This window comes from Poecilia reticulata, linkage group LG6 (assembly GCF_000633615.1).
Source record: "Poecilia reticulata strain Guanapo linkage group LG6, Guppy_female_1.0+MT, whole genome shotgun sequence".
In the NCBI taxonomy this organism is placed as follows: domain Eukaryota; kingdom Metazoa; phylum Chordata; class Actinopteri; order Cyprinodontiformes; family Poeciliidae; genus Poecilia; species Poecilia reticulata.
In genome coordinates this window covers 15253371-15280438 of record NC_024336.1, presented here as the reverse complement: position 1 = coordinate 15280438, position 27068 = coordinate 15253371, and the positions used below count along the sequence as shown (strand labels likewise).

Sequence of the window (27068 nt, the reverse complement as noted above, 5' to 3'; positions counted from 1 at the left end):
TGTTCAGAAATATGTCTTGAGATGTGTTACATCACTTTTGAGACATGCAGTGACAGACACAAACTGAGCATATCACCTTCTTTTTACACCTAAAGTTTTTGTCACATCCTTCTTTAGCTTTAGGCATTTTATTTAACAGTGGGACCGTAGGTGCAACTTTTGTTTTCTGCTTTAAATTCCATTGTTTTTTATTTTTATTTTTCTGTATCGCTACTTTTCCACAGCAGAACTCGTCAACTAAATTGGCATTGCTGGTGTCTGCTGCAGTATGGATCGTTTCCTTTTTTAAAATATCTTTTAATTTTTATTTGTCATTTGTGCCAGCGCCGTCTATCTTCAGCCAGGCTGAGCCACTGCAGCGAGTTGGGGACCCGCACTGTGGGTGGGAAGCAGTTGCATGCAAGGCACACTTTGAGCCGCGTGCTGTGGCTTTTGCTCCCCTTTAAGCCCTTGTAGTGTCTCTTTTCACTCACCCCATTTTTCTTTTTTCCTCCCCCTTTTCTCCCAGTTCCTGTGGTGATGGAAAATCTTACGGTGCGGTTTATTTATTCGGGTTTGGTGTTGGTTCTCACATGTCCTTGGCAGCCTGTAATACCTCCATGACAGTGCCCTGGATAGTGAGGCATTACAATCTGCACATGTGTGTCTTTAAAGTAGTTCACACTGATGCCATTGCCGCACTACTTGCTTAAGGACAGCAAACTGTTATTGTGATGGAGCAGCCAAGTCCTGTACTGCCAGTGCATGTCTTAACCACAGCTTACTGGAGGCGGCCAGCATCCACAACCCATTCTACTTCCTTTCTGGTCTTCATTTTTATATATCCTGTTAATGCTCTCATTTATAGAAAAAGAGAAACAATTTTTAACCCCAAGCATGATATCTATATGTGACCGGTGGATTTCTGCATTGTGTGTGTTGTTTGGTGATCAGACAAGCCACAAGACATCAAGTCTGGATTTGGAGGCGGTCTCCGTTTATTTAATCTGTCAATCGGGAGATATTAGCATTAGCACCTAGCATGTGCTCCAGTTCTCCAACCCGATCTNTGTGCTCCAGTTCTCCAACCCGATCTATACAAAATAATAGTTAGCATGCATCAAATGATATAAAGGTGTAATAGCAACTCAAATGAAAATATCCAAACACTTATTATTAATACAGAAGGAAAAATAAACATTTGAACAATATAAATGAAAGGATTACAATAGATTATAAAACTTGCCTCTCCCCAGTGGAATGAATAACAAAAGGGGAGAGGAAATTAATAACTTAATATTTATAATAGTCCTGGAGGACCCTGAACAAAAGAAGAAAATAAGGCGCAGTTGGAGGACCAAACCCCTTATAGTAGACACAGAGGAACACAGCAACAGTCAAGTAGAAGCAGACAAAAGAACACATTTTGTGGAAATATACAACTATTAATATAGACCCAGTTACATATAGCTGATATAGGTTTAATGTGAGCACATGGTGGGTAAATGAAATATCGCAAAGTGAAAGGATGCCCTGTCCTGTTTCGATCCTGTTGTTTCTACCTAATCTTGAGTTCCCGCCATTGGAAGACACTGACCTCCTCCCAACATGTGTTCATAATCATCAGGAATGCTTAAACTTATTTTACTCACATCATATTTGTTATGCTCAAAAATATATGAGCTGTAATGTTCTGCCAGTGGCAGAAGTATTAGATCATTGCGGACTGTGTCAAAGCAATCAAGTTAACTGGATTATTTGAACAAAGAAAACCGGCTCTCCTCTGAGAGCTGATTAAAATAATGTTTCTTTTTTTTTTGTATGAACTACTGAATAAGTGTAACACATGCCCTGTTCCTCCTATTTAAAGTATCTCCTTCATAAGTCTGCAGGAAACGATTGTCTCAGTCCCAGTTAACTCTTGCCCATCGACTCGTCTGTCGAGTCTCCGGTGGGGCTTGGCTTACTCCTTTTTGAATTTTGTCCCTTCAGTTCGTCCTATACTACTGTCACTTCATACTTCTTAATAAAGTATTATATCCATAAAACTGTTGCATATCAGTTCATTTCTCTTGGCAGTCAAGAGTTTTGATTAATAATGGAGAAAAACATAAAAGGCACATAATTACATACCACATATAATTTTATTTAATTGTACACTGTTATCTGAAAGTTTTTTCTATGTCCTTTTTCCATTGATTGTAAATCTGATCCCTGTTTGGGTCAGCTTACTCTTAAGGAAATATAATATATTATGACTCCTGATCAAACCGAAATAACTCAGCCAATCCTCCTGCTGACAGATATCAAAAATGTGAGGCACATAACCACATTTCCTTTCAGTACACTGTGAGAACATTGCACAGAATTTCTTCAAATCGTTGGTTTTAGAAGTTGGTATTAGACATTTCCAAATCAAGTATGAATTGTCATCATAAAACACCCCAGGACATGTGGGTCTTACCCAAAGTGGTTTTGTCCAAAAAAAAAAGCAAAGCTGCAAAAGTATAAAAAGGCAAAAGGTGCCTGATGGTGTTTTCTACATCTGAAAAAAAGTATTTTTTATACAAACTGTATTTTAGAACATTTTAAGGATTTCTAAAATTATATTGTTGCTGTTGCTGAAACTAAAAAGTCCAAATAACACGACTTTTAACACTATTTTCTAGGAGCTCCAAAATCAACGAGACTTTAATACGTCAGGGTACAAGTGAGTTAACTTGCTTTTCTTGAAGTACACCATGGTCCATGTTATCCCCTTCTTAAACGGGAGATACCACTATGATGACAGTTGCATTGCTGCACAGCAGGAATGTCAGCAGGCAAAGTTTTGCATAAGTAAACTCTTCCAGTAAACCTAAACCAACTTTAAATCAACAGTTGCAGTGGCTAAACCGTGACATAAAGTTTAGTAATATCAGTAATGAGCTGTGGCACAGTTAAGGGCTTTGTTTATGAAACCCAGACCCTAACATGATGTTCAGAACCAAAATTTACTCTGTACATGAAGATGAATATGACAATAATCCAACTGTGTGTTCCCCAAAGTGTCAATGTAAATATTGCCTTAAAACAGGCTTCTGGGTTTTGTTGTTTTTGTTCAGTTTCGGTTAAAAAGCCCAGAATCTCCAAGCTCTTCTCTTCCATGGAGCTGTCCCAGAACACAAATTTCCTCCAGCAGCAGAATCGTTGAGGCCAAACTGGGTCTGGGAGTCGGGCTTATCCCGTCAGTTGCTGACCACAAAACAGCTAACATATCCAAGACTTAAACTGGCAAATGTTTTAACAGCAGATATTTCCAGTGGTTAAGGCATCTTGAAAGGAGAAAGCATTATAATATGTGATTACTTTTTTATTTCCCTGATGACATCTCTGAAAATTTGTTCCCAGAGTTAATCCTATTGCAACAAAAATCATCAATAGTCCAGCTAATCTATCCTGAGCCAGTAGATGAAATGACCACTGCTTGTGAATCCAAATATGGTTCATTTTAAGTTCAAAGCTGTATTCTGACTAGGATGCAGAATAACTTGTGATCAGACAACCTCTGCATGGCGACAGCAGACCACAATTTCTGATTGACTTGTTTTCATTATGAAAATGTCCGCAAAGTTACAGCTGACAGGAAACTCAAACCAACCCTTTTTACTCCAATAGAAACATATATTTCTGATGGTTGTTTTTTAATAAGTAGTGACATCACATTATTATTGTTTTAAAAATGTATGACTGTTTTATCATTACTGCATAACTTCCCAATCCTATTACTTGATTTGAATCGTATCAACTGTTAATCTGTTTTACTTTAACAAGTTTAACTTTGCCAACATTTCAAACTAAGACATTATTACAGAGTTGATAATCTAAGTTCATCATATTACACTATTAATGAGAGTGTTAGCATTACTAAAGCTGCACACACTCTGTTTCAAAACAAGCAAAGGTTGACAAAAAAATGAAGCGACTTTGTTGTATGGCCTTCCTGTTATCTGTAAAAGTTTTGCTCTCTGTCTCAGCCTGAAGGAACTACAGACACATTTTATGTCGCAGAAACTAGTTTATTAAAGCTTCTTCCTCTGTCTGTATTTCAAATTTTGGGTCTCACTCAATCAGGATCAGTGTCAAAACTGAAGTGTTGCCACCTTAATCTTGCACTGCTCAGCCTTGTTGGGGGAAAGTGTAGCAATTTTGGTTGCCATTAGGACCCATGTCAACGAAAGAAAAGGAGGAGCTGTAGTTTTGCCGAGAAACCATGGTTTCAGTCTGAACTGAGCTTTATTGACGCTGTTTTCACTCGTACCACTGCGTGTGACAATCAAAACTTAAGATCATTGTCAATTTTTAACACACTTGCGTCATTTTATTCAAAAATGCATTTCCTCCCCTCCCTAATCTTCAATGCTTTCCTTTGTGCCTGTGGCTCGTCTCTCATTGCCATTTTGAGCCACACGACTATTACTGTGTGCAGGAGAGAGTGCAGAGGACCTAGGGCGCGTTGACATCTAGCTACTCTGTGTGATGTACGAGATGCATGGAGAAGGGGGAGGGGAGGCAAGCCCCCCTTCCAATGTTTGGGAGACACATAAAACATATTACAGAAGGGTCATAAAAACCAGCCCATAGAGTCCAAATTTAAAACATGTCCCAGATCTCAGCTGTTGTTCACAAGAGAATTCCTCCCGTTTCCCCCAATACGCCCCCCCTGTGCCCCCTTCTGTCCTTCAGAGCTGAAGAGTAGAACAACACAACAGAGGGGAACTGGCATCCTGCACAATCAGAGATATCTAAAAGAGCACAAACGGCACAGGATGGCAATAGCCAAACCTTGCTGATTAGCTTACAATGACAAAAGCAATAGAAAAGGATCATATTTTGGGTTTAAAGGATTGGGAATATTTCAGCAGTCCGCCAGTGGTACACTTATAGCTTTCTGTGATGTCATTCTTTATTTATTTATTTATTTTGTATAATTCAAACTTCCTCTGTCACTGGCTTCAAATCAAACAGCAGAGTGCACAGTGTCCTGCAGAAGAATTCATGGTACGTTTCATTAGTCTTGGAAGTTACGACCAAGGGTTGGAAATGATGTCACCTCCAGGTTGAGAGTGTTTTGTGTTTGGAAGTCTGAAAATCTGGGGATTTCCCATTTACTTTGGAGCTAACTTGTGTTGCCATGGAAATAGCAGTGTATTTCTCTCATTTTAACAGAAATTGAACATGTTTATAAATCTGTATTTTGCAGAAGAGTGTGTTCCAAGGACTTAATGAGAAAAAAATGTTTGTCAGCCGCTTTTACTGTATTCTGTTATTGCAGCAGTGTATAAGATACAAAACGACTAAACAATTTGACTGTTTTATCCGCACACAATGGCCTCGTCGTACTGATGGCACTGACATGTTCACTGGCACAGATATTTACTTTCGGGAAATTATGTGAAAGACGACTGGCTTTTATAGATAATCCATTGTGTTTTGCTTTTTGTACAAGTTGTTTTGAGAAATACACTTAGTGTTTTGCAAATATCCAAAAATAACTTGAGAAAATCACCTAAGCGACTGAGAGAGACTCTAAAATACACCGATGTTTAGACTTTCAAACATGTAAATGAGTACTCAAAAGAGGGTTAAAAATACATTGTTTTGGAGAAGTCCAATTTTCAAACTGTTTGAAACTTTTGTGCTGCAAAAATGTTAGAAAACACTTCATAAAACAAACACCTAACTATATATATTTAGAATTTGGATGCAAAGGCATATGCTGTATAAGTAGTCCGCTTTTACTTCCTTTTTTTTGTGGTTCATGTATGCATGTTGTTAATTCATGTTAGAAAATCATGTTTTAATGGAAGGCTGTTTTAGTGCTACCCCACATTAACATTAATGATGTATAATCATGTTGAGAACATACAAAACCTATATTTTCATAGGCTAAACATTCAGCACCTAATGTGTCGCACATTTTAAATCCCTTCTTGATCACCAAAACCCCACATTCAGCCTCGCTGTGTCCTATGAAAGAGCCACATACACTCAGAGCTCAGCAGTGCAGGGAGCTTCAAGTAGCAGTTCAAATATACAGTGGTATTCTCAAACAAGTGAGGGCTGCCAACTGCAACAGTCCTATTTATTTGTGTATTTATCTGGATTTCCTGTATACCCGTCGAGATGCTTGACGTTGTGGGCTCTGCCATCTAAAGCGCATTTCACAAGTTCTGGCCAGTCCTGCCCAGACTTCGCCATGTTGCATTAAGGCTGGGTTATTTTTCCAGGGGGGCTCATAATGACCTCGCTGTCCTCTTACCTGAGATGGCCCTGTTCTTCCAGCTGCCTCTAAAAGCTGCCACCAGTCAAGACCGTTGACTCCGTACTCAGGCATGGTTTTACTTTGTGTTTGTATGTGTAGCAAGTTTGCATAATCCAATCAATAATGTAGTGTACATTTTGAATATTTATGGTATTCTTTTTCAGGCTCTGTAAGGAATACTCTGAAGATCAGAAGCTTACATTGACTGATCATTATAAATTTGATTTATAATGATGCACCTGAACTCTTCTATTTGCAGGGGGAATAACTAGCGTACAACTTTACTTCAGGTTCTCTCTGATTCACACAGGTTCAAAATTGTACATGCATGCTCATATGTGCACCTCCTCTAAAATTTGGGCAACATTTTCTGGCTGGACATTTGATCACTCTCCTTGTCAGAAATGGCTGAACTCATTTAAATTTGCTTCTGGCACAATCACTTATTTTTTGGACAATGTCCTGTTTGAAAACCCAAGTGTGTCAGAGTTTTAACCAATCTGATTTGTCACACAGAAATGTACCAGTAAAACTGGCGTCTGATTGGAGTGCCGAGCAATACAGAAGCTCCCAACAACCAGGACTGAAAGTTGCAGCAACCCACATAGACTAGTAAACCTCTTTCTCGAGAAAGACTTAATGGTCCGATGAGACAAATATTCAGCAGTTTCTTCATACTGGAAGCAAATAAATCTTCAGGAGTCCCGTTTAGGTCCTTGGCCTTAAGAACATTGAACTAAATGTTAAGCATGGTACTGTGGGTCTGTTTTGCTGCCACAGGTACTATCACACAAAGTGGATTGAATCCTAAACATAAATTTATCTACATGCAACTTCACCTAATCTTCACTGACACACAGTTGAAATCTTTTTTCTGTCTGTTTTTGTAGCATTAAATTCAGGCAAAGTTTTTTATATCAGTTGTTTCACAGATATAATTTGGCACCAAAAAACCCCCCCAAAAATCACAATGGTTGATTTGTTGCTATAAGGTTTTCTGGGTTTTTAACTGTCTTTGAACAAAGAATTTCTGTGGAATTTAACATTTAAAACACCCCTTAACATTTTATATACCCCTTAAATTTTATTTGTACAGTGGTGCATTTTATTTACTAATAAAATGGTCGTTCTATCAGTCCACCAGATCTTCTGCAGTATTCTCGTTATTTCGATGTAAATGCAAAATATGCTTTCTGGGATTCATTAGTCTTAAATTGCTCCTAAGTGAAAATATGTCACAACAGTCGAGCTTCCAACTTTTCTATCACCCAGCCTAATAACAATGGCTCTTCTCCATGCAGTAAACCATTTCAGTGAGCCAACATACAACCCCCCCTGTTTTCTAAGTTAATTGGAATGCAGCACTTACTCACATTATTGGTCTCATCTGAGCTTTTACTGCAAAAATGTTCTATAAGGCACTCTCAGGAAAATCCCAAATTCAACAGACCTGCGAGTCTAATGTCAAAAAACATTTCACAAGATTTTATTTGTTAGTAGTTTAACTTGCTTTTCAATAAGTATTTTACATGGGCATTTTCTGCTGTTTTATATTAGAGACCTTGAGAGCCATTTTAAATAGTTAGCTGTGTGTGTATGCGTGCGTTTGCACTGAGATTTTTCGCATGCCTTTAGAAAGTGAAGCTGTGCAGGTTTGTTGATTTTAATGTGACATTGACATTTACAGTAGATGTATTCTGATACTTAAAAGTTGAAGGCTAGTGTAAGGATTTATTCTCCTGTTCTCGTGTGCGTGCATGTGTGTGTGCACAAAAGGCTTCACACGTTTATAGGGAGGAAATGGAAATGTTTCTCTAATTACTTGCAGAAGGTTCAAAGTGATATGGAATTCTGTAGTGCTTTGTTTTTTGCATGCCAAGTAAATCTATTTAATTTGAAAATATTACCACCACCAGTTAATCTGAGGGAAATAAAACTAACCATTTGTTGCTTTTACTATTTGCAATACAGATGGTAGGTTTCTTTTACTTACAGTAACAGATTCTGGTGTTGCTATTTTAAGTGTGGACCTATGTGTCTTTCTGAATTTCTTCCTTGCATATCTGAACTATATTTTTATTAAGTCAGTGATGTCCAAAGTCAGTCCTCAAGAGCCAGTGTCTTGCATGTCCTAGTTCTTCCCTAGTTTAACAGGGTGAGGAGGAGAAGATGGAGGAGGATGAAGAAGAAAAAGAAGCCAAGGAAAAGGACAATTTGCAGATTTTCCATTTCTTTTCCCTGGCCTTTTTTTCTTCTCCTTCTTCTTCCTCCTACTCCTCTTCTTGTTCATCTACTTATTGGGCCAAATCCTGCACTGTCTGTCTCCAAATTTGAGCAGAAAGTCTGGCCAATCAGATCAATCAAAACAGTTACCTCCCCCAACTGACACCCTTCAAGCACAAAGAGCAACCAGAGTTTTCTGACAAAACGGTGAAGACGGGGATCCATACCTAGCTGACACATTTATTTCTTCTTTTTTTTTACCTGCTCCCCTTATCTACTCCATTTTGGTGTAACCTCGAGGTTCTGTTTTTGGGACTCTGCTGGTTTTTTATTTAATGTTATCCCTCTTGGGGAGATATACTGTCACTGCTGTACAGATGATATTTTGCTGAACACCTTGTTTCACACAAATGAAATATCTCCACAGTTTGTTAAAGTGCTTAAACCCTGTTCAGTGGAGGATGACAGAAAGTTTTCTTTAATTAAATGAGGGTAAAACTAAAAGCTTACTTATTTGCTTACATACTTCACTACAGAGCTGTTTCTCTCTTTTTCTCATTTTAATCACCAGCGTAATGTCAGCATAACACAGAATCTTTTTTCAATGTCACTTTGATGTAGCTAACTGAATAGTTTTGTTTTAAGCCAGAAAGCAACCAATAATGAAAGATAGTATAACTGCTGTTGGCTGCAAGCTCTCATGCATGTCACTCCCTGGTTGCAGGATCATTAATGCCTGCATCAATATCCATTAAAGATCTGGAACAAAAATAAGTACAAAAACATGACAAAAACGCATGCACATTCACAACATGTAAAAAAGACACAACTTTTGTGAAATTTACCACATTGTTTTAGAGGGTCAAGATGACTGCATACTATAATTACACATATTTTATGGATTAGGCAGTCATGGCTGGATGTGCACGGTTTCAATCCTTCCAATTCAGCATCCATCACTAGCAAACATTTAAGTCTCTCTCTCTGCTCTCAATTAATGCCTGGTCACAGCTTGGTTTATTTATTTTCTCTGGGTGGTACCTTCTTGCCGTGATTTGTGTTTTTACACAGCCTCTGTGGGAGCACCGGGAAGCTGTAAAAACACTGCCATTGCATCACTGCAGTGCTTCTTTTTATTAACACTCAATTTGAACTTGACCCTTTTTGGTACACTTTGTTCTTATGTGTACTAAATTGAGAAATTACTTACCTATCTGTTTTATTTAGTATATAATATTAGACTGACATTGGTGCCAGAACCTCTCTCTATAATTTTCTCGGTTCTTATTTTTTAGTTGCTTTTCAATGCACACACAAAAACAGTCATAATTATGTTCAAAGATGCTCTGCATTGAAATTGACAGTGCATGAGATATCATGTGAAAATTTGCAGATGTGAAAAGATGGTAAAGACATGAAAAAAACTTTAAGAGGTAAATGCAGCAGCATTTACATTTTGCACAAATGCATATCACACATTTATACAGATTTGTATAAAAAAAATAGAGACAGAACTGATACAATCAGGTGCATAGAGTGATTTTTGAAACAATTCAGAGCAGAACTTGAACATGTTCATGATATCAAGTATGGCTGTTCTAAGCGATTATTTTAGTAATCAGGTACTCTTGCGATTACTCTTATTGAGTAATTGAATAAAAAGTGTCATAAAATATTAGTAAATACTGCCATTACTACAGTATTAATAATGCATATGTGTACATCCCTAACAATTACTTTTCTGTAGGTTAGTAAATTTATTTTCTGATTCATCGGTAAATCTACACTTTTGCTAAGCATCAGCTAGAGCACAGGAGCCCACTGTGTTAGTCTCCACTCCACTTGTCTAACTACACCTACCATGGACCTTGCTGCCGTTTGCTCCAATCCAGCCACTAGGCAGCAGCTCTGGGAGGAGAAAGGCTGTTGTATTCTGTACATCATACCAGTCATTTTAAGGATGCCTGTAGGTCACTCAAAAATGATAAAAATCTGGGTATTACCATCCATTAATGAAATTAATGACACGATGCAGACCGAACTTGAAAATTCAGTATGGTTATACTGCTAGCACTTCATAGGCGGAGGCGAGAACATTGTGCAACACAAATAATCATCTTGCTGGAAAAGGGTGTGTTAAATAGTAAAACATAACATAACAAAGCTTCAAGGCAGATAATTTGCCTTAAGGAATTTGAATAATCGAGGTCCTCGAATGATTCGAGGAATCGTTACGGCCCTAATGACTTGACAAAGAAGTTTTTTTTAAAGGAATCAGCAATTTCATACAAAAAGGCATAAGAACGTCATGTATAATTTGAATGTAATTGCTGGGTTGTTTTGCTAGAGATTAATAATATTTAGACTGCTGGATGCTGCAAAAGGTCATGTTCCCTTCACTATGCTGCGTGTAAGCTGCGTGTAGGGGTGGGGATATTGACATTTCCAAAAGGACTTGCAGATGAAACTGCAGCAAAAGCTGGTTCACCAAGGTTTGACTCTGGGGAATTCTACACAAATGCACAGATTTATGTTTCAAAACAACTTAAGAAAATTGTTATTTTTGTCCCACTTCACAGTTATGCACTGCTTTGTGTTCCATCATGTAATTCACAACACAAGTGTTTGGTTAGACTAGGGAATGTGGCAAAACATTGTAACTTGTAACACACATCACATACATGGATCTGGAATTGTTTTAAAATTGCTTATAGTACTTTGGACATGGCCTTTGTCAGTGTGGAGAAACAAAAACAGGCAAAAAGCAGCTGTATATGGATATGAATCCATCCAATTCTGTGTTTATGCAGACATTAGGACTGAACATCTATTGCAAGAGCTTTTCTCCTGCTTTTTGGACCTGTTCCCTCCTCATTTCATTGTATCCTTCGACTCAGCCTTGCCCAGCTCATTAGAGTCTAATTCTCTTCACGTGTGGACAGGCAGAACAGTAGTTTGTTTGTGTTACAGAATAATCCTTAATCAATCCAAACCAAACTACAGTGTCTCATTATCTCCTGGAGCGTACCAGCTTTGTACAGACGGAAACATGCATGTCTGGTTTAAACAGGGTCCTATAAAAAGGGCACAGAAGAAGCTTGAACAGACCATTCTAATGTATATGCACAGACAGACAAATGAGCACATAAATGGTGATAGGGCTGAATGAACCTGATGCATGGTGTGACTTTTGAAAGAACGCAGAAGAGAACTTGGACATGTGTTCATAATGTTAAGGCAAATAAAAGTTTTTTTTTAAAAGGAAAAAAAAAGATGACTTCAGTCAAACAAAAGACACGTAAGAACTTCATACATCATTTGAATGTAATTGTTGGATATTTTGCCAGAGATTAATAATAGACAGAACGCTGGATGCTGCAAAGCATCATATTTTTTTCATTAGGCAGAAAGCAAGCTGCAACACGGGGTGAGGATATTAGATACACTAAAAGTTGGATCTATGTGGGCCCTACAGTAGGCACCACATGTTACTCAGGACTTTCCCAACTGCATTTCCTCATTATCGGATCTCTCCTTTCCAGATCTTTCATCGCTCCTTGGCACTGATTCCACAGAGAGAACGTCTGCACACCAAAAAGTAAGTTCGTGTGATGTGGTCACACTTAGAGACATTTCTGTCTTTTTCCTCCTTGTGTCTGTTCTTGTCATGCATTCATATGGAGTTCTGATTCCACTTCACACACACAAACATATTCTGTTGAAAAGCTTGAGTGACACGCTTCAAAGCTCTGATTTCCTACCGCCCCCTGGGAGGAGCTGTCCATTACAGTGACAGGCTTGACTTTTTAAAAATATTATTTCATATCAGGCCAGCGAGGTTAGAAAGAGACAGATGCTGTCAGTGAGTGATGGATGAGCTTCTTTTGAAAGGCCATCAGGGAAATAATAGGAGGCCCATCGAGCCATGAAAGCACAAAGCTAAGCTAGGACAGTGTTCACTGTCTTCCCCTTCCCTGCTCACATCTTGGTAACTGTCAGCTTGAAAAATGTAACCAATTAGAAAGTATGATAATGTAAAGGTGGTTTGATGTGACGGATTGTGAAATAGCTGTGGTGGCCGTGATTATCAGAGAGGCAGTAACAAAAAAAGCAAAAGTTAAACAATAAAAGATGCGTGAAAAAGCTGCAGCTCTGTTACAGAAAATGTCTTTTTCAGTTTTTATTTTGATTCAATTCTTTATATGTTTTTAATTAAAGGTATTCATAGAATTTAACACTACATTTGAAAATAAATCTAGAGAGACGTCATTAAAATTGATATAAAGTTTCAGAAAGAAACACAATTTGATGACAACAATCAAACATAGACTCAGATGGTGTTACAAAATCACAAAATGGAATAATGAGTTTTGGTCTCAAGAAAAAATCCTGACAGAAAATGTTTAGACGTCAGTTTGTGACATTATACTCAATGGTCATAGGGTAATACAATGATCTAAAGCGCGCCACTACTCAAAAAATTTATTAAATTAATTATTTTGGAGTGGCCAAGTCAAAGTCTGTACTCAAATCTGATTGCTTTGGGGTCAGATAAGTTCATGTTTAAAAACCCTTCAAAAAAAAAGATACAAAGAAAAAGTCAGATTCAACTGTGCACAAAACCATTCTGGAAGAAAAAATATTAATATAGGAGAAATGTATACAGAAATTACAGAATCCTTTTTGACTGGCGTTATATATATATATATAAGTTTGATGGGAGTTGTTACAGCCAAGGGCTACACAACCATTTAGTGGGCAACTACTTTTTCACATAAATAACTTATTTGGTGTGAATAGCTTCTTCCACTCTGTGAATAAAATCACCATTTGACAAGTGAATCTTGTAATTTATTTCAATTTTCTTTAAAGGGTTTCCTGAATTTTGTATTTTCTGAAATGAAAATTTATTTGACGTCATATATTGAGTCTAAAACAAAAGAAAAAATAGAAGAAATCTACTAAGATCCATGTAGTTTGTCCCAGCCCTGTCTGTGTGTTTTACACGAGGAAACAGAGCACCCATGTTGCTTTTACAAATCCATGAGGCTGTCTGCTATTTTTTCATTTGATTATCAAAAAACATTAACAAGTCTAATTAAACAAAGTTCATCATGTTCAAGTCACAGATGTAAACGTAGATTTCTTCCCTTTGCAACTCATTAAAATATATTATTGGATGTTTAAACAGGAAAGTAATACAGAAACATTTTCTTCACGGCAGCACTATCACACCCTTATTTCTCTAAAAGTTGAGCAGAATTGAGGCCATGGAGACAAATAGGCAGCATTTACTAGCCCCCAATTCCCTTTTTAATTAAAACATTTTGACTTAATGTTTCGTCTGACGCCAGACTTGGGACCAGTACCGGAGAATGACTCAGAGCTAAAGAAAAAGAGCCCAAAGAAGAGAAAGATGGACGGAGACAGAGATTGAGGACTTCTTAGTCAAAACAAACTGTGCAGACAGACAAACCATAGACAAATTATCTAGTTTGTCTTTATAGTTCCATATAGCTCATGGTTTAAGGCTGCTCTTATAATGATTTATTTTCACACATAAAAAGGCTAGAGCTTAGATGTGTGCATGAGTCCTGTTGGGGTTGATAGTTGACAAATGCAATTAATCTTAAACCAGTCATACACCCACGCTTTCTCTGCTCTTGTTTTAATGCCCACAATCAAAAGTCTTGGCCACAGTTTGACTAACTTAATCTCAATAAATGCCTCACCAATTCTGCAGACGGCTAAAAAGCAGTAAACACGAACTGTCCCAGTTTTCAATTTGACAATGCTATTCGAGAAGTAAACCAAAGTGGGTCCAGGAAAACCTATGCTATTAAAACAGTGACATCAGTGTGGTAAAATCATAACACACTGGCTTTGAAAGCATTTAGCTGACCCTGTGAGAGTTTTCCACGGGGGTATTTAGCTGAGAGAAACAGCAGAGCTCTGGTGTCCGCAAACTCATGGAGAATAGCAACAATGCCGAGGTTCAACAGCCCTACCTGTCTAATTTAAGTTGTTTTTTTAAGTGTTCAGCGTGCAAACTTTACAGAAACCTTTGTTAATGCAATAGAAAGCACTATGGTAATATTTTAGAAATACCACAATATGCTAATCCGTGTGTGCATGTTTGTGTGTGGGAAGAGGATATGACTTAGCACATGCTGTCTTGCCAAGGATGTGTCTTGGACTGTGTTGAGGGTTGGGACTGTGTCTGTTTGTGGGCGCGGGATTGTTTTTTACCATCTTTGATCTAATTGCTGTGAAGAGTTGATTTAGTGTGCCTATAAGTCAAGCTTTTCTCACTTGGCTGAGGCCAATCCAATGCTCCGATATCAAAATCTCCCTACCTCAGACCCAGAGTTACCTTGTAAATCCATTAAGACATAAATTACCAGAAGAATGGTTCAGTTTGGTGCTGCGGCTTTTTAAGGGGTAATCAGCAGAAAGGATAACACTGTTTATATGTTCTCTGGTAGCAGAGGAAAATGTTCATGTGTGCTGGGGTAAAGGAAGGGAAACGGAGGGAAGCTGTGGCGTCTAGTCCTTCGCCAGCCGCCTTGACCACTGGCATGTCTGTCTCTGTTGCTCTACCCCAAACAGCCATGTTAGTTTGTTCATCTCTTAAAATGTACAATCTCTTCTGACTCTCTGCGAGGTATGAATGGGAACATCGGGGCGCCTCATGTGGGGAGGTGGATGATTCAAGTGGCTGTCGGTATTCTTTTTCCATCAACATCTTTTTACCCACAGCTGATTGCTACCACATTGATGATGGTTAGTCAGGGGGGACTGCTGTATATTTTAGAGCCGCTGTGCCAGACCGGCTTCATTCTTTGTGGCATGAAGAGTCGGGTATCAGCCTCTGGCCTGTTGCCACCCTAGCATCACTGTCACATCCCACATCCCCAATTCTGTCCCTGATCCACATCTCTACTAAAGCCCTGGCTGTGGCTTCAGTAGTTTTATTGATCTGCAGTTGTGTTTTCAAGAGTCAACAAAGACACTAGTTGAGAGTTAAGGAATTCAGCTAAGAGCTCTTTGGATAATTTCACAAAGACTCTTTTGTTTTATACATGACTTATCCAAATTAGTTTTCTTTTTTCCAACCCCAAATCCCTGCTGTTTCCCGCAGCCTGTCTCCCCGCTCTGCCTCATCTCATCTCTGTGTAGAATATGACCCTTTTGCTATCAACCTCCAACATTATATTTGACTCATTTTCCAGACTTCTCAGCTCTCTTGGTCTGGGTTTTATAAGAGCAACAACTTTATATTCATGTCTCATGCAATTTAATCCAGAAATTAGAAACTGTAAAATTTTGAGTCAGCATGGAACTAATTTTGTAAGTGTGCATTAAACCAAACCAGAATAAACCTTTTGGCCTCTTTTTTTTATTTCTTTCTGGCACACCTATGCACCCCTTGTTTAGCTTGTTTTATCTCTGGAAACTGTTACTCCTATCCAGAAACATTCACATTACAGCATTGATACATGATAAATATAGGCATGTATAAGCATGACCATAGTCAAGTATTGAACATATGCATTTGTTTTAAAGCAATGTATTCTCCTGAGTACATATGAAAATAGTGAATGTTGTGTCTTCCCCTTGCTTTTATTATTAAGTAAAAAAAACAAAAAACTATTGGGTACACTTTTTCATTTGCAAATCACTCAATCACATGGTAGCTTCTCAATGGATTTAGGCATCTGGACATGTTGAGGAAATCTTTGTGAAGGTCAACCCATCTTCAGAATGAAGAAAAACGAATTTAAGGGACTTTGAACACTGTTAGTGTCAGATGGGCTGATCTCAGCATTTCAGAAACTGTTGATCTACATGGATTATCACCAGAACCATACCTTGGGTTTATTTAGAATGAGCTGAAAAAGTTGTGTATGTGACATATAACACAATCTCTTTTTGTACAACCCATCGGTCCTTGAAGCAGGTGGTCTACAGAAGCAGAAGAGCACACTAAGTGCCATTCCTATTACCTGAGAACAGGAAAATGAGGCTACACTGGACACAAGTGCATCGAATTTGAACAAAAACAGATTAGCACAATGTTGACTGTGCTGACGAGTCTCAATTTAAACTGTAATATTCAGATGGTTGCTTACGGTGTCCAACATTTAGAGATCATTTGCAGCCCTTAGAATCTGTTTTTGTTTCTTCCGACCACAGTCAGTTCTGGAAGAGTCCAAATGTGATCCTCTAGCAAATGGATCTGATACCAATGGAGACACTTTTTGTCATTTTTAAACATAATAGCATGGACCCAACTTGTATATCAACGGCTTACAAATCAGCTTTCTTAGCACACTTTAGGGCCTTTATGTATCAGATGAACATTGGCAAAACGTCACTCCCGGCTGGTGAATTGTTGCTGTCCATGATCAAATGTGCCCATGTCTAGAATAACACACCATATTTCAAAGCTCAAATTATCTCAAACTTGACAATGAGTTCATTGTACTTCAGTGGCCTCAACTGTCACCAGAACTTTGTCTACAGCTCAAAAATCTGCAGTGACTGTGTGATGCCAACATGTCAACATCTACCAGAATCTCTGGACAATGTTTCCGGCTCATGGTTGAATCTGTGCCATGAATAACTGTTGCATTTTTGATGGCAAAAGGGAGACCAATTCAGTAAAAGCAAGGTGTATCTAATGAAGTGGCGGATGAGTGTATTTCAAACTAATCCAGACTCCCAAAAGCCTTTTAGGAAGTGGAAGGGCTGCAGTTTGGAGGTGTGGCGGTTGTGTACAGATGTACATCATTCTTCTATGCGACATTTATGGAAAGGTTTATTACAGCAACAATCAAGGAGCTTTATTAGCACCCAATTACTGCCATAAAATTTCTTGGATCTGCTCCTTTCTCCTCAAGTTCTTCTTAGTACTATTAAAAACAAGGAACTGCCAAACCTTAGATCCACAGAGACAGAATATTTGCCCAATTGCATCAGTTTGTTGCAATTATTAGTACAGAGTGCACATCTGCTAAAGAGTACATAAGAGTGCTAAGTTATGTAAAAGCTGCTTTACCTCTAATAAGAGGTAAACCAGAGAGAAAAAAAGAGGCCAAGCGTACATGGACCACAGTTGAAGAAGACGATGATGGTTATTGGCCTGAAAAAGTTACACTTTCTCTCAACCTACACTTACACCTCGCTTTAGACATAGTTCACTTACATTAAAAACAATGGTGGTGAGATCGGAGATTGTATTATACACAGAGATGATTGCCAGGAGCTGATGCAATACAGAACTGCTTGTTTGAAGAACAGAATTTCATTTTCAATAGCCACCACAAATCTAGCCAACACTTTGATACAACCGCAAAAGCACAGAGCTCGTCCTAAAATATATTCTTCTGCGGTTGTAAATGCAAAGCTTCTTCTTGATGTTTCTGGGATGTCTTCCAGCTCATGTTGAGAGCTCTTTGGGCACCATTGTAGAGATTCCACATCACAGAAGAGGCTGCTGAATTTGTTCTGTTTCACCAGAGACCTGGGTAATATGCAGGATTTATCTTCACTCTGACTTTATACTCTAAGGTAATGTTAGAAATGAAGAGCTTCAGTCCTTCTGGGAGTTTTACGGAAGGAAATGATCATGAAGACTGTCCAGCACTGGCAGCAGAATGGCTGCTTCATTACACGGACAGGTCCAGTAGTTGTATCGAAATGAATTGCTTTAAGGAGGTATTTCCTTGAGACAGACAGACTGCTTAGAATGACTGATGATAGGGCTTTAAAGGACCCAAAAGACTTCTGCTTTCTGCTGTATTGTAATATTATTAAAGCCTGTAGTTATCTTGCTTTCTTTCTACACACTTCACAACCATTTTCAGAAGAAGAGCTCTCTTCCCACATGAACAATTTTCTAAACCACCCCAGTGTTTTCCTGTTTTTTTCTCGCCTGCACAATAAAGAGTTGAAAACAATTACTTCCAGTAAACAAGATTCTGAAAGCTAAAGAAAAAAAACAAGATCCCTGCCAATCAGAGCTCAATCACAATCGTTTTTTTTTTTTTTTTTAATAATCCAAAATTCAAGTAATTTTAAAATACAATCCTGTAAAACATTCCATCCGTTATGTAGAGCTTGGATATTTCGTGTTGTGACAATTGACATAGTCATTCAAGACATGCAGTTGACCAGTCTGACCTTTGGGCACAGTAGTCATTACTGACTGCCAGTACTTTGATGCATTAAATGCCAAAGCCTGACAGCATTTCCTAATTTTCAGTAGAATCCCAGTGGATTAATATAAAGGAACTTCTTTTTTCAGATGTGAAAAGGAAACATAACGTTAGTTTATATCAGTATGTGGATGAAAGAATATATTTATCACTATGCCCAAATGCTTATGAATCTGCAGCTGCGCTGTATTGTGTTTGAATTATATTTAGTATTTTCTGTTTTTAACACATCTTTAATTTTTAGTTTTTCTCTGGAAATGTCGCTGTAGAAAAAGATTTTATTTTTCAACAATTTCATAATGATCATTCCTCAATGCATGCCTTCCAAGAGTCATTTGAGGTCTGCTTTGACAATCTGTGTCTTAAAGTGTATTTCTTAGTACTTATTCTTCTATAATGAAATGTTGGTATGTGAATACAATAAATAGTACTTACCAACAGAAATCACTTAGTTGTTTGTTTCATCAGTGATCCTAATTTACCCTGTTTTGTAAGACTCTTTGGCCTGGAAACCAGAGTAATATAGAATTAAACAATATGTAACATCTTGCCATATTTGTAATTATTTAGAGCTTTAAAATATTAAGGAATTTTTCTAAGAAGAGAATCAAGTTTCTATATATAATGGTTTAGTTGAATTTGCAATAGTTTGTCTACAGCTGCAAAATAAAGGAAGGAATGCACAAATGGGAATGTTTTGTAACAAAATTGATCTCAGATTTGGCAAATAGGTGAACTGAAACCTCCAGAAACCCAGTTATTGTTTTTTTTTTTTTATTTTGTTTTTCTTTTAATGTTAGACACAAAGTATGTTGCATAGTAGAAATAGGAACTCGAGAACCATTGCAGCTGGGTTTTTCTTCAGTGAAAACACATTTTTCAAAAAATAATGTTTGCTCATTCTGATTTGGATGCTGTGCTGCTGAAAAGTTCTGCTGCTACTCCTGCCACTTTTTCAACATCTGTTATGATGCGTAACCATGTAAACTGAAAACTTGTTTGCACATGGGAGCATCTAACTAAGCTTTCGAAGCCCAAATAATGCCTGGAATAAAACCCCAAATTCACATGAGTTGATGAGAACACGTCATAAATGTATGCCAGAGGAAAAATTAACCGCATGAGGAAAGAGAAAAGTTAAAATGTGTTTTCCTCAATTGTCATGAGTAATATCTGAATGTTGGCAAAAAGAGAAATTAAAGTGCTGTGAAGAATACAATAAGCGTACTGGGAATGAAGCATTGCATCTGTATTCCTTTAAGACAGATCTGCAAAAGAGTGTTTCAAGTACTTATTCTCAACCTGAATCTCAAACTTTGTATTGTATACAAAAATATTGCAGGCAGAGCATAAAGAATAAGAGAGAAGAGAGTGAGCTTCTGTCAAGTGGGCTTGTTTGTTGTTACTCTGTAGATGTGGATCTGTGTGCTGTAGGTTTTTGTCCGTCTCATGAACCTGGACAGTTCATAACATTGACAGAAACTCACAAGAGATCGCTTTTGGATAAACGGTGACAGCAAAAATGTAATTTCATATGCCTTGTTTCTTCTTCCAAGCTTGATCACACAACCTAATTCATCAATCCAGCTAAGCATTTTCAGTTTTTGCATATTTTTGCATATGGAAATTAATTAAGTACTGTACATTATAATTAATTATTTTCCTCTTGTACTTCTATTGTCCTATTTTCCTATTTCTGTAATTTGGTTTCTACCTGCCATCCGGCTTTTGTTTCATGCTCCGGTTTCATTATTTGACGTCAGGCCTCAGTAGTTATTTTGATCTGGAGGGTTTTTTATTTCCCAGCAAATTGTTTTGGTTGTTTAAGCCAGAAAGCGAGTGAATAGGCTTTACTGCTTCTTTTGTTTGAAGCCATTTGGCTTGACTGATTATGGAAGGTTGCCTCACAGATGTATGCATTAAGGAGAAAAAAAGGCTCTCTGGAGGACATGAATAGAGAATGGATGAATGTACAGTGCTCCTGTTGTGCTAAAATGTGCAGTTGTGCCTTTGAGAGTCTGCATGCGGTTCAGGATGTTAGTGTATGCGGCTGTTTCCGCATCTTGTCTCCAGGCAGCCCGAGTTGCCACATGATTGATGACTTGTGTACTAAAGTGAAAGTCTCTTAAATTAAACCAAAATGGTGCTCAGAATGCATGACTTCATCAGACCTGCTCAACTCTATGTAGGTTTAATGAAATGTGGCAAATTCTTCTCCTTCAACTCAGACCATGCATTTTATTCCTCAGTAAGGCCGTTTGCTCGACCGTGTCCTTTAGCTGCCATTACTGCGAGTGCTCACACACTGGATGATTTGCAGCAACTGAGCTCATTTTTGTGTCATTATGACACTGTGGTTATTAGTAAGATATATGACACTTGTTTTAAAGCACTTAAAGTCACATCTTACGGCATTAGTCATAGTCTGCTCCACTGCTCTGGGAGGAGAATAAAAACAGCAAATTGAAAGTGTACTCATATTGAATACAAAATAATATGGGAACAGATTTTTTTCTTCTATTTTTCTCCCACCTTTCCTGCCTTTAAGGCATGCCTTATGACATGGCATTTATTACTCAACAAAAAAATATATATGGAGTTATTCTAAGCTAAGCTAAAAGCATGCATCTCTGAGTTTTTACATTTACATGTCCTGGGGTGGCAGAGCCTCCTCAGCAGCAGCTGTAACAGTATCTAACTGACTCGTCTTTTGCTAGACTTGTATTATGTTGATCAAATTCATGCATTGCCTCACCTTGTGTAATGTAGCTGGGTCACATGGGGACTAGTGCCCACCTCCAGTGGACAGGTCATTAGCCCATCATAGGATTATCAAATTCAAGTCTGCTATTCAACCAACACATAAAAACATGACAAAAAATACTTGAGTTGATGTTGTTCAGTGGCAGATAAGTAAAAATTGAAGCATTTTGAGTGACCAGGAGCCTGTGCAAATGTGTATTTTGTAAAAGTTAACAAAATGCCTGATTTGTCTTTAAAAAAAAGTGGATCTCTACTTGCTTAAACTGAATTGAAGAAATCAAATCAAATGGTGTACTGAAGTCTTCTTCTAATAAAAATTAAGAGAAGCATTAACTCAAAGTCCTACAAATGATGACCAAAACTTGACTGATCACCAACACCTCCATCTTCCTGCCATGTTTTTTTTTTGTGCAAATATAATTTCCAAACCAATGATGTGGCTGTAGTAGCATGTCACCATCATTTTCTGATCATTCTGCCATCTGTGGAATGTGGACACCTATTCCAAGAATTCCTTCGACTGCTTAAATCTAGAAATGTTTTCCACACATGGGAAAGCATTAACACAGTTCTTTCCTTGAGCTGTTTTGTTCCCTTCAGTATTTTGCTGACAATACATAACAGATTTCAGAGATTTGTACTTTTACTGTTATTTTATTTTTACTTTAGTGTTAGTTGCTTTGAAGTTTTGAGTTTGGTTTGTATTCAGGTATATCTCATTTACTTAGGGTGCTAGTTGTCCAAGCAGCTCATCTTTATTAGTCTGGAACCAGACTGTAGCAGTCTACCAGTAGTAATAGTATGCAAGCAGGTGGCCATGATACTCCTATTGACATATAAAGGGTTAATGGTTTCCTTTCTCTGCTGGGATAAGCATAATGAATTCAGACAGGTGTGCTAACACCACCTTCTCACCTGCTAGAAACCTGCTAGGACAGGAGCTTATAGAAAGTACAGGAAGCCAGTTGAAACCGAGGGGTCTTCATTGCATATTTACATCTTCCTGAATGCCTGGGGTGAGCACAGAGCTTTGTTTGATCGGAAACTCACTGTCACTGCTGGCTCATTCTCAAACAGCATCTGCAGGCTTGAATATCCATTTCCTGTTTTTGGATGACAGTGAACTTCTATATGGACTGAGATAAAAAAAAAAGAATTTGATCCTTTGCTGAGTTTTCTAGTTTTTATTTGTATACAAACTAGATACGTCTAATTTTCCAAAAATTTTTTAATGAAGATAGACAGAATAACATTATTCAGTAGATAAAATATTTTTGGTAATTAAATAATTATGTAGTTTCCCAAAAAAGCATGATTTGCTTCTTAGTGGAAAATCTTGTTGGCAAGCAGTGTTGTTTTTCAAGTACGCAAACTTTTTAGAAAGGACTCCAGCCTTACTTGATCTTCAGCAATTCTTTGTATATTTTGAATTTCTTGGCAATTCAAGACTTCACTTCTATTCAGACCCTTCCTTTAAGACTGGGGTCTGAAAGCTTATACCACCACCTTCTTCTGCCAAATGACCATGATGTCCCTCCCCAACCATGAGGCAAAATGTCACATGAAGTTCCAAATTAATAGAAATTAATGTTTGAATCATTCCCCAACAGTCACACCGAAACAGATGTGGTCTTGCCTATCTTGTTGCAGTGGGATTTTTGCTCATCCATGCTCACCCCTGGCATGCATGGCCAGCTCTTTTTTCTGCCCATAGTGGTGGAGAAAATAAAAAAAAGAAGGTGAGCTTACAAATAGGAATGGAGGATAGAAATTTCAGTGAATGATTGTAATATGAGCACCAATCTGTAAAAGTCAGAGTTCACGTTAGGAATCAACTTCCTGCTTCACTCAGTGATGTGCTAGCAAATTTAGTAAAAATATTTTCAAATATTTATTTTAGTCACTGTATAGTTGTAGCGCATGTGTGGTTTGAAGTTGTCTGTGTAACACATGTATGTTCATGAATCAATTGTGACAAATCCTAAACCAGTTCTTCTCAAAGAGCTGTGCAGTTCATGGGGACATTAAATGACTTAAACCAAAAAAAAAAACAAGGGGTTATGAGCCTGATCTAAAAGAAAATAAAAGAGAATTCAAGACAAATTTCCACAGAAGTCATTAAATGAAACTTTCAGCTAGACCAACAGATTGTCAGTCATTGTCTCCAGTGGGTGATCTTGCCTTAAGTAAGCCATTTTCAGGTTTCTCTGTATGAAATGACCGCAATGATAACACTGTATGTGGCCAAAGGGTGTGAAAACATTCCTGTTATCGCTAAGAAAAACTCCCCCCGCTGTCATCAGATTGGGGGGAAATATTATGAGTCTGTCTGCTGGCAAGTGTGTGTTGCTCAGGGACAATCCCACTGTGTTTATTTTTCGAAATGGTAGACGTTTAACTTTCACATCACACAGGCCAGGATCCCGTAGCCACAGCAAAGAGCTCACTACTGTTTCCGCTCTGGGAGGATTTTGGGGAGCGTGAGGTGTGTGCGTGCACGCGTGTGTGTGCGAGTTCAAACAGGAAAGAATGAAGTGCAATGACATTCAAGATTTGCTGAGAATCAGAAAAATTTTAATATGACAACAAAATGAAAAACCTAATGTGGAAAGCACATTTACAAAATTGCTGCTGTTTGTTTAGCCTGACCCAGCTGATGAATCAGTCACTCAAGAAGCAAAATGTTTTGTCCTGCTTCTATTCACTGTCTAACTAATTAATTGAGGACAGCTCTCCTTCCTTTTTTGTAGCCACAACCATATCATTTGTAATTTAGTTTACAAATGGAAACCAATTATATAACCACTTCTTATGTTGTTGATTTTTTAAAAGTCTTTTAGTCTTATTTGCATGTTGCCTATTTTATTTACAACATTCTAAAACATGCATATTGTGAAATCCTCAGTCCGAAAGAGACATTGGACACCAACTCGTATCAAGGTATATCTAGAATTAAAAACATCACAATTTCCAAACTGGTACGTAGTTGCTGGAGTCTGAGATCAAGATCTCTGACTAGATAATGTGATGGAGAGTTCATAGGGGATCACACTGATAGGGAGCTTATGTTGAGGAAATAAAATGGCTAAAATTTATTTAGCTGACATGGACCTTGAAATCCACTTAAACCGCCAGTACATTTTTACCTCCCCAGGGCAAAAAAAAAAATTGGCAAAAAAAAAATTTGAGGTCATAAACACTGACAATGTTGAAAAGCAGTGAACAATGAAAGCACAAAGGGATTTTTACACTGAACACTAACCACCAGTTTTCCACTGTGTCTGAAATTCCATTTTGCGTTTGGCCAACATTCCTTTTGAAGAACTTTGTTATATTTTGAAATTTTACAATCAACAAGAAACCAAACATATCTTCTCAGAGTCGGTTATTTTCAACTGATCAAAGAAAAGCCAGCTGGTGTTAGCACAGCCTTTCCATATATTGAGCTAAACTATTAAATATACAGCTGTTTGCAACTGGTTAATGTTAATAAACAAAGAATAATAAAGAAGAAGTAAAAATTGCATATCCAAAATGTGGCCTCTGTTGGTTACTTTCCCTAGTCTTGTTAATATTGGGCTTTGTGGCGCAGCATGGTGTCAGCACTGCTTTCTGCACTGAGCATATGAGTGATCTATCTGGTCCCATCAAAACAAAACGACTTGGTTGATTTTCCTATGCACATATGGAAAGCATTGGGTCTCACTCAGAAGCAACACTCACGCACACGTTTGTGGGGACGTGCACATAAAAACAGAGGAAAAAGGTAAACGGAGCTTCCAGATGACGGCACACCCCCTCCAACCCCGACCCAAGTTATCAAGTTACAAGAACAAATTTTCCAAAGCACCATTTTCATCTTAGTTTATTCCTCTCAGTGGCAATTTGGAGACCTGTCACATGTTTATCTCAAAGTATTGGTTTACTACAAGGTCAGAAACTTCCAATAAAACATTATTAAGCTTATTTGCCTTAAAGCTGCAGTACGGAACTTTTATATAAAGAAAAATGTTATTTATATATTTGTTAAAACTGTCGTGACAGTATGGTTTGAGACAGCTCCTCCACGTCGTACCAGTCATACTATTGCAATCTGCAGAAATGCACCGCCCCAGCTCATTCAGGCGCTGCTCACTGTACAGCACCTGCATACAAATCACTGTTTCGCATAATGATTTACCGTTTCAGGACAACTGTTTTTCCGTGGTCATCTGTGACCATGTTACTTAGCCTGAGCATTGATAGCAGGCTCTGATATAGGGATGAAGCTGTAGCGTAGCAGGGACAGTATGAACCATCGGTACATGAGCATGATTGACATCGCTAAGACCCTCCTGCTGGCTCTTATTGGTTACTTCTGAGCAAGGCGCCAAAAAGCATCTATGCTTAGGGCACTCAAATAGCTGGCAAGGCCCTGGATATCGATGTTACAACAGCCTAGTCTAGCGGTTCTCAACGTGGGCGGTACCGCCCCCCAGGGGGCATTTAGGGGCCGGCAGGGGGCGCTGGCGGACATTGTTACAAAAGGGGGGCGCTGGGATGCCTTTGGGGGGCGTTTAGTCGAAGGTAAACTTTACACCTTAAATCCACAAMAATACCAGTTTAGACTGAGCAACTTGGTAAAACTGTCTTGTGTAACATTAAATCATGCTTGGCTGCAACTGTATCGATGGCAGCTCTTCTTCTATTGAGTGTTTGTAGCTTCATGGCGCAGCTCCTCTCCGCATCAGTTCAGTTACACCGGCTGATGACGCTGCTGTGATTCACTTTGTCTGGTATTTATGTAGGCGACATGTTTTGGCAGTTCTTGATCATGTCAAAGCAGCAATTTATATTAAAAAGTTTTTTTATTTCCGTTTGAAAGCTGCCCGCTACCATGGAAGGACAGCAGAAAATCGCTCTTATAAACATGTAATTACTAAAATCACGATACCCCGACTTTGTATCCCTCTGAAAAATGAACCAATTTAAATAAAGAAATCAAAAAATCCCTCCATGGGTGATACCACGATAGAGAGCGTTCATTTTATAGCGTTAACACCGGWGCTGTAAGTGGTCCGGTATGAAACGGGGGTGATAGAACAACACAGCACTTTTAAATTTCAATAATCAGAATACCGAAATTGTTTCCGTTGTTTTCAAAGGTTTATGTCAGACTGCCTTTTCACCATCGATATGTTTCCCGACCGCCGTGCACCTTAGGGAGTAAAAAAAACAAACAAAAAAAAAAAAAAAAAACGCCGCGCACATTGCGCAAAACACAAAACGGAGCAAAGAACTAGATGTAAATTATGGCATAAAAACTGAGAATCCGACGCTGAACAGTGAAAAATCAACACATGATGTGAAACACATGACGATTAGGTGGCGCAGCAGGTGATGAATGATTATGACTGATGATCAATAGATAAAATAAATCTAGCAACAGGAAAGAAACTAAAGTGGACATAGCAATAAACCAAGAGAGGATAAAACTAATCAAAAGGAAACTAAATGGAAATGAATGAACAACAAAATGCAAGAATAAACTAAGAAACTAAAGTAAATACAGAGGAATAAACTGGTATGGCAAGACCTTT

The 27068-nt window shown here is 38.1% G+C and overlaps 1 protein-coding gene across 1 annotated transcript in view; it reads left to right on the top strand.

Moving 5' to 3' along the window:
• Positions 1–27068, top strand: part of znf469 (zinc finger protein 469) — a 217640-nt gene that overhangs the window by 55321 nt on the left and 135251 nt on the right. The window contains exon 2 of the mRNA XM_017305413.1: positions 12049–12104. The gene's annotated coding sequence lies outside the window, so the exon portion shown is untranslated. The remainder of the gene's footprint in view (positions 1–12048; positions 12105–27068) is intronic.